Source organism: Pseudorasbora parva, chromosome 1 (genome assembly GCF_024679245.1).
Source record: "Pseudorasbora parva isolate DD20220531a chromosome 1, ASM2467924v1, whole genome shotgun sequence".
Classification (NCBI taxonomy): domain Eukaryota; kingdom Metazoa; phylum Chordata; class Actinopteri; order Cypriniformes; family Gobionidae; genus Pseudorasbora; species Pseudorasbora parva.
In genome coordinates, this window is record NC_090172.1 from 61,289,354 (window position 1) to 61,300,614 (window position 11,261).

General features: G+C 37.9%; 1 protein-coding gene across 6 annotated transcripts in view; it reads right to left on the reverse strand.

Annotated features, from left to right (window-relative positions):
• clcn3 (chloride channel 3) overlaps positions 1 to 9,304 on the reverse strand; it is a 78,606-nt gene extending 69,302 nt beyond the window's left edge. For 5 of the 6 annotated variants that reach the window (XM_067447193.1, XM_067447202.1, XM_067447185.1 and 2 more), the window contains exon 1: positions 9,147 to 9,304. The gene's annotated coding sequence lies outside the window, so the exon portion shown is untranslated. The remainder of the gene's footprint in view (positions 1 to 9,146) is intronic. The other variant, XM_067447210.1, reaches the window with a different exon arrangement.
• Between the last annotated feature and the right edge of the window lie 1,957 nt (positions 9,305 to 11,261).

Here is an 11,261-nt window from a genome sequence, read left to right on the forward strand (position 1 = left end):
TGTTTTTCCTCTATAAATTGTTCCAAATGTTCCTGGTATTTATTAACTCCTCCATTGCATGAATTAACTGCTCTGTATTTTTGCTCTTAAAGTTTGTTTGTACACCTTAAAGGAAGTGTTTTTAAGATTGTGGCCAAAACTGGTCACTGCAATCACTTTCCAATGACTGTAGAGCGGTGTATCCCCCTCCCCCTGACTCGAGGTTGCCAGATTGGCTGCAGGATCAGCAGGAACGTTTGTAGATCTCCAGCTGTGGTAACTAGAGCAGATCTGGCAACCCGGAACACTTCTGACTTCGTGATTGGTCGATAGGTGGAGGGCGGAGCTTCAGGCCAAAACACAACATGACATCATCAACATCAGCTGAGCTGCAACAACAACTTTTAAATGACAATATCCTGGCCGGACTACTGTTATGAGTGATAGAAGTGTTTGAGATTAACATGATTTCATAATGTCTAGTGACATATCAGGGCCATTTTATGATTCATTGAAATACATTTCTTACATACAGTTCCTTTAAAGGAATCATCTGTTTTTTTGTTGAAAATGTCCGATGGTTAGTCTAGATCAGACTCTACTCCTCTGGGATCGGTCAGAGCCTCTGAAGCTCTTCCTCTGAGACTGCATAGATTTGGACCGTCAGCCGTTGGTTCCCATTGAAGTCTATTATATGGAGACAAATACTGGAATGTTTCCCTCAAAAATACATAATTTATTTTCCTCTGAAGAAAGAAAGACATGAACACCTTGGATGAGACGGGGGCGAGTATCAGGAAATCTTCATTTTGAACTAATCCTTTAAGAGCTTCGTGATATTGATGGTCAGGCTCTCGGTGCTCTTGATTTGAACGCTTCTGTACTGTTGTTCAAATCTCTCTCTCTCGCTCTCTCGCTCTCTCTCTCTCTCTCTCTCTCTCTCTCTCTCTCTCTCTCTCTCTCTCTCTCTCGAATCACGAGTTACAGTCACAAGCCTCTGCTGGACTGAGATCATTAATAATAACGATGGAAATAATTAACCAGCTTTACAATGGCAGCGGGAGCATCGGAGCATGTTTTGAAGTTCTAGTGACACGAAGACAGCACTATGGGAATTTTTTTTTTTACTTTTACAATTTTTTTATATAAATACAATTATTATTATTATTAGTGTTTGTTTGTTTTATATACATAAACACACAAACAATATTTAATTAAATTATTTTTATTATTACACAAAAATAATGGTATTTATTTAACAGCAACATGACAATTATTTTTTAATGTATTAATTATTTACAAATATTATTAAGTAACAAAACTAATATTTATATTATTTAGCAACATTATTATTATTTATTAATAATAATAATTTTGTATTAATTTTTTATATATATACATTTTTTAATAAATAAATATCGATTCATACAGGTTTGAATAACAATGGTGAAATTACAAATAATAATAAATAAATAAATAAATATATACATTGTTCTGTTAAATAATAATACATTTTAAATAATAAGTAAATGAACACAATAAATTATTATATATTGTTTGTGTATTTTATATTTTATATATATATATATGTTGTTGTTTTTTGTTACATAATTAGTTAATACAATAAAAATATTAGGTTCATATAGTAGTAAAATCATTATTTATAATCATTATTAGAAAATTATTAATGTTGCTAAATAAATATAAATATCTTTTGTTAAATAATAATTTAGTATGATAAATTATATTTGTGTCATACAGGTTTGAGTAATAATAGAAATAATAATAATAATAAACATTCAAAAATTGTAAAAAAAACATGTTCTTGTTCATGTTATATAAATAAAAGCGGACACATGTTTTGTTTCCTACATGCCTGTCATTTCCTTTAATGCGTGTCTTGTTCCTGAATGAAGGGGATGTTTTGGTTAAGAAATTAGTTTTGCAGACAAATCATGAGATGCAGGAATGGAGCTGGTCTTTGGAGAACAAGAGCGGCTCAGTGAAGGATCATGGATACATCTGGAGGAAGCAAGAAATTCAATTAATTTACTTCAATCTGAGTGTTTTCGTATGAGATCCAGAGATCCGAGACCTTTCCTCAGGGTTTGAGAGGGAATCACAGAGACAGTCAGCCGGAGGAGGGGGGCAGTTAAATCACAAACACAAACTCATGCTCTGGATTATGGATTGCATACTGCATTTTTTATTTTGCATACAGATTTTTTTTTAACTGAAACTAACTTAGACTATACTTAGCTATACCAAAATAATCATGGCCAAATTTCAGACTTTATAATGCATCACACACTTTAGTAAATAATCAAATTTAATATTTCATTTTGCAGTGTGTTAAAATATTTATATTATAAATATGTCTAAATCTTGACAGTGTGTGTGTGAAATCTAGAATTGTGCTGTTTTATATATATATATATATTAATGTGAATCTCCCCCACATTTTTGAATGGGTTTTGTTTCACAATCCTCTCCAGTGTGCGGTTATCCCTATTCCTTGCACATTTTTTTCAGCCAGTCTCTTTTGCAATGACCTTTTGTGTCTTGCCCTCCTTGTGCAAGGTGTCAATGGTCGTCTTTTGGACAACTGTCGAGTCAGCAGTCTTCCCCATGATTGTTGAACTAGACTGAGAGAGCATTTAAAGGCCTTTGCAGGTGTTTTGAGTTAATTAGCTGATTAGAGTGTCTTCAATATTGAACCTTTTCACAATATTCTAATTTTCTGAGATACTGAATTTGTGATTTTCATTAGTTGTCCGTTATAATCATCAAAATTAAAAGAAATAACCATTTGAAATATATCAGTCTATGTGTAATGAATGAATAAAATATACAAGTTTCACTTTTGAATGGAATTAGTAAAATTAATAAACTTTTTGATAATATTCTAATTATATAACCAGCACCTGTATATATATTTTGGTTTTAGATAGGCAGTGTGTTGGCCAGCCCTGAGGATGGGTCCTGATTTAGATCCTGGCACACGAGTGACAGACACGCTGCGCTGGTGACATCAGCAAAAATCTCCATCTCACTGCAAGCGTGTGGATTAGGTCGCCATAGCAACGGCAAAGTGATGTCAGCGAGAGAAGAGGTGTGTAAGCTGAGGGGTGTGAGAGGAGATGAAGAGCAAGCTCTGGAAAACATCACGAAACACGCCGAACAAGCGGCTATCAAACTGTGTGAAGCTACACGTGCTGTCGTGCTGATGTCCCTGCCTTTATCACTGATCTGTTCTTTCTCTCTCACACACGCGCATACACACACACACACACACACTGCCTCTATCCTACCCATCACACACACACACACTCACACACACACACACACACACACACACACACACACACTGCCCCTAAACCTACCCATCACACACACACGCAGACACAGTGCCCCTGCCCCTAAACCTACCCATCACACACACACACACACACACACACACACACACACACACACACACACACACACACACACACACACACACACACACAGTGTTTCCATGTTTTATGGGGACTTTCCATAGGCGTAATGGATTTCATACTGTACAAACCATATTTTCTATCCCCTTACACTGCCCCTGCCCCTAAACCTACCCATCTCTCTCTCACACACACACACACACAAACACACACACACACCACACACACACCACACACACCACACACACCACACACAGCCCCTAAACCTACCCATCACAGGAAACATTCTGCATTTTTACTTTCTCAAAAAAACTCATCCTGTATGATTTATAAGATGTTTTCCTCATGTGGACCTAAAAATGTCCCCACAAGGATTTCGGATATTGCCATCTTTGTCGAGACATTTTGTCCCCATAACGTAGGGATTACCAGCCCACACACACACACACACACACACACACACACACACACACACATGCACACAGAGGATTAAATGATTTCATTCTCTAAATTACTCTTACACAACTTTCACCATCTCTCTCTCTCTCTCTCTGTTGTCATGGAAGCATCACCTAGGTGACTGTTTCTTGGAGATGAATCAGCGTTTTTAGATCCGACTGATTATGGGCTCACCAGCACTTAAAGTAAAGATGACACAGATAAATCATTATATCATCTACAGTGATCACCAGAGATGCAATATAGCCCCTTGTGTGGAGTTTGTAGTGTATTATCTGATCCGACGCCTGCTGAGATCACAGTCAACACTTAGAAATTATTTTATCATTGACTTGATAAAACTTGATAAGCGACTTGCATCATAAATATAGTTCTCACAAATATATATATGATTGTGAGGCTATATATGTTCTAATTAGAGCTGTTCACTGAAGGCTTCTTTCGGGTAGCGGTTCTTATATGGCATGGCAGTGAAACCCTCACGGAAACGTTATTATTAAGAGTGAAACTGATGAGTTAGCTCTGTCTGTGGCTTCGGCCCTTCTCAGAAGTGCCTCACAGCGCTGCACGAAAGAGGAACAAACTCGCATTTACTGCTGACGCAAACTTTGAGTCATAATGGTGTCGACTCGTGCTGTTCCCGGTGCAAGAATTCACAGAGCAAACGTTTAGCTTTGGGGTCTCAAACTCAGCTTACCAGGGCTGCGTCAAGTATTACACAAATAAAGCTATTTTTAATTTTTTTCTATAAAAAAATTAATAAAAATTATATATATATTAGGGATGCCACAATACTCAATATAATATTGAACCGTTCGGGGATATAATTCCGGCTTCATATCACGCAATTCCGGCTTTATATCATATCACGCAATTCCGGCTTCATATCATATCACGCAATTCCGGCTTCATATCATATCACGCAATTCCGGCTTCATATCATATCACGCAATTCTGGCTTCATATAACGCAATTCCGGCTTCATATCATATCACGCAATTCCGGCTTCATATCACGCAATTCCGGCTTCATATCATATCACGCAATTCCAGCTTCATATCACGCAATTCCGGCTTCATATCATATCACGCAATTCTGGCTTCATATCATATCACACAATTCCGGCTTCATATCATATCACGCAATTCCGGCTTTATATCATATCACGCAATTCCGGCTTTATATCACGCAATTATAGCTTCATATCATGCAATTCCGGCGTCATATCATATCACGCAATTCCAGCTTCATATCACGCAATTCCGGCTTCATATCACGCAATTCCAGCTTCATATCACGCAATTCCAGCTTCATATCACGCAATTCCGGCTTCATATCACGCAATTCCAGCTTCATATCACGCAATTCCAGCTTCATATCACGCAATTCCGGCTTCATATCACGCAATTCCGGCTTTATATCATATCACACAATTCCGGCTTTATATCACGCAATTCCGGCTTCATATCATATCACGCAATTCCGGCTTCATATCATATCACGCAATTCCAGCTTCATATCACGCAATTCCAGCTTCATATCACGCAATTCCAGCTTCATATCACGCAATTCCAGCTTCATATCACGCAATTCCAGCTTCATATCACGCAATTCCGGCTTCATATCATATCACGCAATTCTGGCTTCAAATCACGCAATTCCGGCTTCATATCATTTCACGCAATTCCGGCTTTATATCACGCAATTCCGGCTTCATATCATATCACGCAATTCCGGCTTCATATCATATAACGCAATTCCAGCTTCATATCACGCAATTCCAGCTTCATATAACGCAATTCCGGCTTCATATCATATCACGCAATTCCGGCTTCATATCACGCAATTCCGGCTTCATATCATATCACGCAATTCCGGCTTCATATCATATCACGCAATTCCGGCTTCATATCATATCACGCAATTCCAGCTTCATATCCCGCAATTCCAGCTTCATATCATATCACGCAATTCTGGCTTCATATCATATCACGCAATTCCGGCTTCATATCATATCACGCAATTCCGGCTTTATATCATATCACGCAATTCCGGCTTTATATCACGCAATTCCAGCTTCATATCACGCAATTCCAGCTTCATATCACGGAATTCCGGCTTCATATCATATCATGCAATTCCGGCTTCATATCATATCACGCAATTCTGGCTTCATATAACGCAATTCCGGCTTCATATCATATCACGCAATTCCGGCTTCATATCACGCAATTCCGGCTTCATATCATATCACGCAATTCTGGCTTCATATCATATCATGCAATTCCGGCTTTATATCACGCAATTATAGCTTCATATCATGCAATTCCGGCGTCATATCATATCACGCAATTCCAGCTTCATATCACGCAATTCCGGCTTCATATCACGCAATTCCGGCTTTATATCATATCACACAATTCCGGCTTTATATCACGCAATTCCGGCTTCATATCATATCACGCAATTCCGGCTTCATATCATATCACGCAATTCTGGCTTCAAATCACGCAATTCCGGCTTCATATCATATCACGCAATTCCGGCTTTATATCACGCAATTCCGGCTTCATATCATATCACGCAATTCCGGCTTCATATCATATAACGCAATTCCAGCTTCATATCATGCAATTCCAGCTTCATATCACGCAATTCCGGCTTCATATCACGCAATTCCGGCTTCATATCATATCACGCAATTCTGGCTTCATATAACGCAATTCCGGCTTCATATCATATCACGCAATTCCGGCTTCATATCACGCAATTCCGGCTTCATATCACGCAATTCCGGCTTCATATCATATCACGCAATTCCGGCTTCATATCATATCACGCAATTCCAGCTTCATATCCCGCAATTCCAGCTTCATATCATATCACGCAATTCTGGCTTCATATCATATCACGCAATTCCGGCTTCATATCATATCACGCAATTCCGGCTTTATATCATATCACGCAATTCCGGCTTTATATCACGCAATTATAGCTTCATATCATGCAATTCCGGCGTCATATCATATCACGCAATTCCAGCTTCATATCACGCAATTCCGGCTTCATATCACGCAATTCCGGCTTTATATCATATCACACAATTCCGGCTTTATATCACGCAATTCCGGCTTCATATCATATCACGCAATTCCGGCTTCATATCATATCACGCAATTCCAGCTTCATATCACGCAATTCCAGCTTCATATCACGCAATTCCGGCTTCATATCATATCACGCAATTCTGGCTTCATATCACGCAATTCCGGCGTCATATCATATCACGCAATTCCGGCTTCATATCACGCAATTCCGGCTTCATATCACGCAATTCCGGCTTCATATCATATCACGCAATTCCAGCTTCATATCACGCAATTCCAGCTTCATATCACGCAATTCCAGCTTCATATCACGCAATTCCAGCTTCATATCACGCAATTCCGGCTTCATATCACGCAATTCTGGCTTCATATCATATCACGCAATTCCGGCTTCATATCATATCACGCAATTCCGGCTTTATATCATATCACACAATTCCGGCTTCATATCATATCACACAATTCTGGCTTCATATCATATCACGCAATTCCGGCTTCATATCATATCACACAATTCCGGCTTCATATCATATCACGCAATTCCGGCTTCATATCATATCACACAATTCCGGCTTCATATCATATCACGCAATTCCGGCTTTATATCATATCACACAATTCCGGCTTCATATCATATCACACAATTCTGGCTTCATATCATATCACGCAATTCCGGCTTCATATCATATCACACAATTCCGGCTTCATATCATATCACGCAATTCCGGCTTTATATCATATCACGCAATTCCGGCTTCATATCATATCACGCAATTCCGGCTTCATATCATATCACGCAATTCCGGCTTTATATCACGCAATTCCGGCTTTATATCATATCACGCAATTCCGGCTTCATATCATATCACGCAATTCCGGCTTCATATCATATCACGCAATTCCGGCTTCATATCATATCACGCAATTCCGGCTTTATATCATATCACGCAATTCCGGCTTTATATCATATCACGCAATTCCGGCTTCATATCATATCACGCAATTCCAGCTTCATATCATATCACGCAATTCCGGCTTCATATCATATCACGCAATTCCGGCTTCATATCATATCACGCAATTCCGGCTTTATATCATATCACGCAATTCCGGCTTTATATCACGCAATTATAGCTTCATATCATGCAATTCCGGCATCATATCATATCACGCAATTCCGGCTTTATATCATATCACGCAATTCCGGCTTTATATCATATCACGCAATTCCGGCTTTATATCACGCAATTATAGCTTCATATCATGCAATTACGGCATCATATCATATCACGCAATTCCGGCTTTATATCACACAATTCCAGATTTATATCATGCAATTTATAACTATATAATTTGAGGGGGAAAGTCTGAATTGTGAGATAAAAAGATAGAAACCTCTTTTCATTTTTTTAAATCCGTGGTAGAAACAAGCATCCATATAAAGTCATAGAGTTGGAACAACATGCAGAATTTCTTCATTTACTGTGATTAACTTTTCCTCTACCTCATGATCTTGAACGCATGTGATGCTGGCAGTGTAAATCAAAACAAAGTGTGTTTCTGTGCACAGCGATCATCTGTTGACAAGTTGAGAAATCTCCGTGACGGAGCTGAAGGCAGCAGGGCCTCCACATCAGTGACACGCATGCTAATGATGATCAGAGTCAAAAACTGTGTCACGAGAAGAACAGACAAACACAAGCACAGTTTGATCAGAAACAAACACGTTTCTAAGCGCGTCTTCCTGAGTGAGTGTGTCTGTGTGTGTGTGCGGCTCAATCTTATGAGCACAGGGGTGTGTGTGTGTGTGTGTGTGTGACATTATTAAACAGCGTTTAAACAGATGCACCAATCTACAAAGCTCAAATAAAACACCGAAGCATATAAAAATAATAATAATAAAGTAGTGGGCTGACAGAAAACCTCGCGCGCATCTCACACTTCTATTCAAGGACCGGATGAAAATAACGCTGCGAACCCTAGTTTACACAATCATTAAAACTGACATGCATGGGTATATTTGTAAACTGGCAGACATGAGCAAGGTTGCATGGTAATACCGATGAAAATAACTGACAGCTGCTTTGCGAATGAAGCGTTTGAAGTGAAATGTGAGCCTGTGGAGCTGCGCGCGGTGAGTCTCGCACAGATGTGACGCTCTTACCTCGGCAATGCCTCGAAACGACCTCTGAAGAAACCAATCATCCCTCCAGCGACAATAAAACACACCGCGACATTTTCCTCTCAAGACCTGGCTGTCATCCTGCTCTGGAGCTGCTCATTTTGGCCCATTCCTGTGTCAATGACGTTCACTTCCGGTGTCCCCTCCGCCGCCTCCATCATAAAAGAGGCGCTTCGTCTCAGACACATTAATATGATATTACACGCAACTTACTGGATTCATAACATAGACAAATACATAATTATCTCATTTAAAATGCATTCATAATGCTATATTAAATATTAAAGCACGTAATAAAATATACAGTAAATATTAAAATAATGGTTAATGATGAAAGTAAAATAATAAAGTATAATATTACTTTTGATAATAATGCTACATTATGGTATTACAATATATAAATTACTAATTTAATATAATTACATAATAAAATGATATTATTAATTAATATAATGATTTTACATGCAACCTGCTTATTAACAAAAAAAATCAATATAAAAATGAAGTATGAAAAGTGTATTAGGTAAATTACAACAATGCAAAATTTAAGCAAATAAATAAATAATAATAAAATCTAATTAATGGCAGTGAGTAATAAAAAAATTATCAAGTAAAATAAAGCATAATTCAAATGTATTTAATATGATGTTTAATTTGATAATACTATATTGTAATATATTACAAAAATTAATATTTTAATATAAAATAATATACAAATAATTTTATATAATATACAACTTTATATAATATTATATACAATTTTTAATAAAAATGCATTAAATAATTTGTTACAGGTCAAATATAAATGTATAATATTAATTTATACAATATTATTTATTATTTAACAAATTATTTAATGCATTTTTTATTTCATTATTTTTTATATATAAGGTATAATTTTTCTTGATCATTATTTTATTACTCACTGCCATTAATTAGATTTTATTATTATTTATTTATTTTGTATATAGACACACACACACACCAATCAGGCATAACATTATGACCACTTACAGGTGAAGTGAATAACATTGATGATCTCTTCATCATGTCTCCTGTTAGTGGGTGGGATATATTAGGCAGCAAGTAAACATTTTGTCCTCAAAGTTGATGAGTTAGAAGCAGGAAAAATGGGCAAGATTAAGGATTTGAGTGAGTTTGTTGCTGGGTGCGTGGCTTACCTGGGAAACACACGGCCCCAGGATGCACTATGGGAAGAAGGCGAGCCGGCGGAGGCAGTGTGATGCTTTGGGAAATGTTCTGCTGGGAAACCTTGGGTCCTCCATCCATGTGGATGTTACTTTGACACGCTCCACCTACCACCACCGCCTTTGATGGAAACTGTGGTCTCTTCCAGCAGATAATACTCCTGCCACAAACCAAAAATGGCTCACAAATGGTTTAAGGAGCACAGAAGTGAGTTTGAGGTGTTAACTTGGCCTCCAAATTCAATCCAGTCGAGCATCTGTGGGATGTGCTGAACAAACAAGTCAGATCCATAGAGGCCCCACCTCGAAACTTACAGGACTTAAAGGATCTGCTGCTAACATCTTGGTGCCAGATACCACAGCACACCTTCAGGGGTCTAGTGGAGTCCATGCCTCGACGGGTATTTTGGCAGCGAAAGGGGGACCAACGCAATATTAGGTTTTATTTCATAATGTTATGCCTGATCTGTATACACAGAGAGAAACTGTATATAACAGTGCTGTATACTATACAACAATACTGTATATAGAAACAATTAAAATATGTTATAGTATATAATACAAGTGACCATTATAAGGCAAAGAGCAGCTGAAGTTTCAACTTCAGGATTACATTTCACAAAGTTGCTCAATTAATATGATCTTATAAAACTACATGTACACAAGCGGAAGAAAAGCACTGCTGTCATTCGCCCCGAAACACAAAACGCGTCATTAAATGCTAGCTCTCTCAAAGGAAAAGACATCCATTCTAGCCCATACGTCATGATCTTTTCTAATGACTGCAGCAGATTTAACATATATACTGGAGATTTAATGGAGCGACTCGAGCTAACACAACAACAGTGAGCAGCACTTCACAGGATTAATGAACACCAGACCAGTCAAG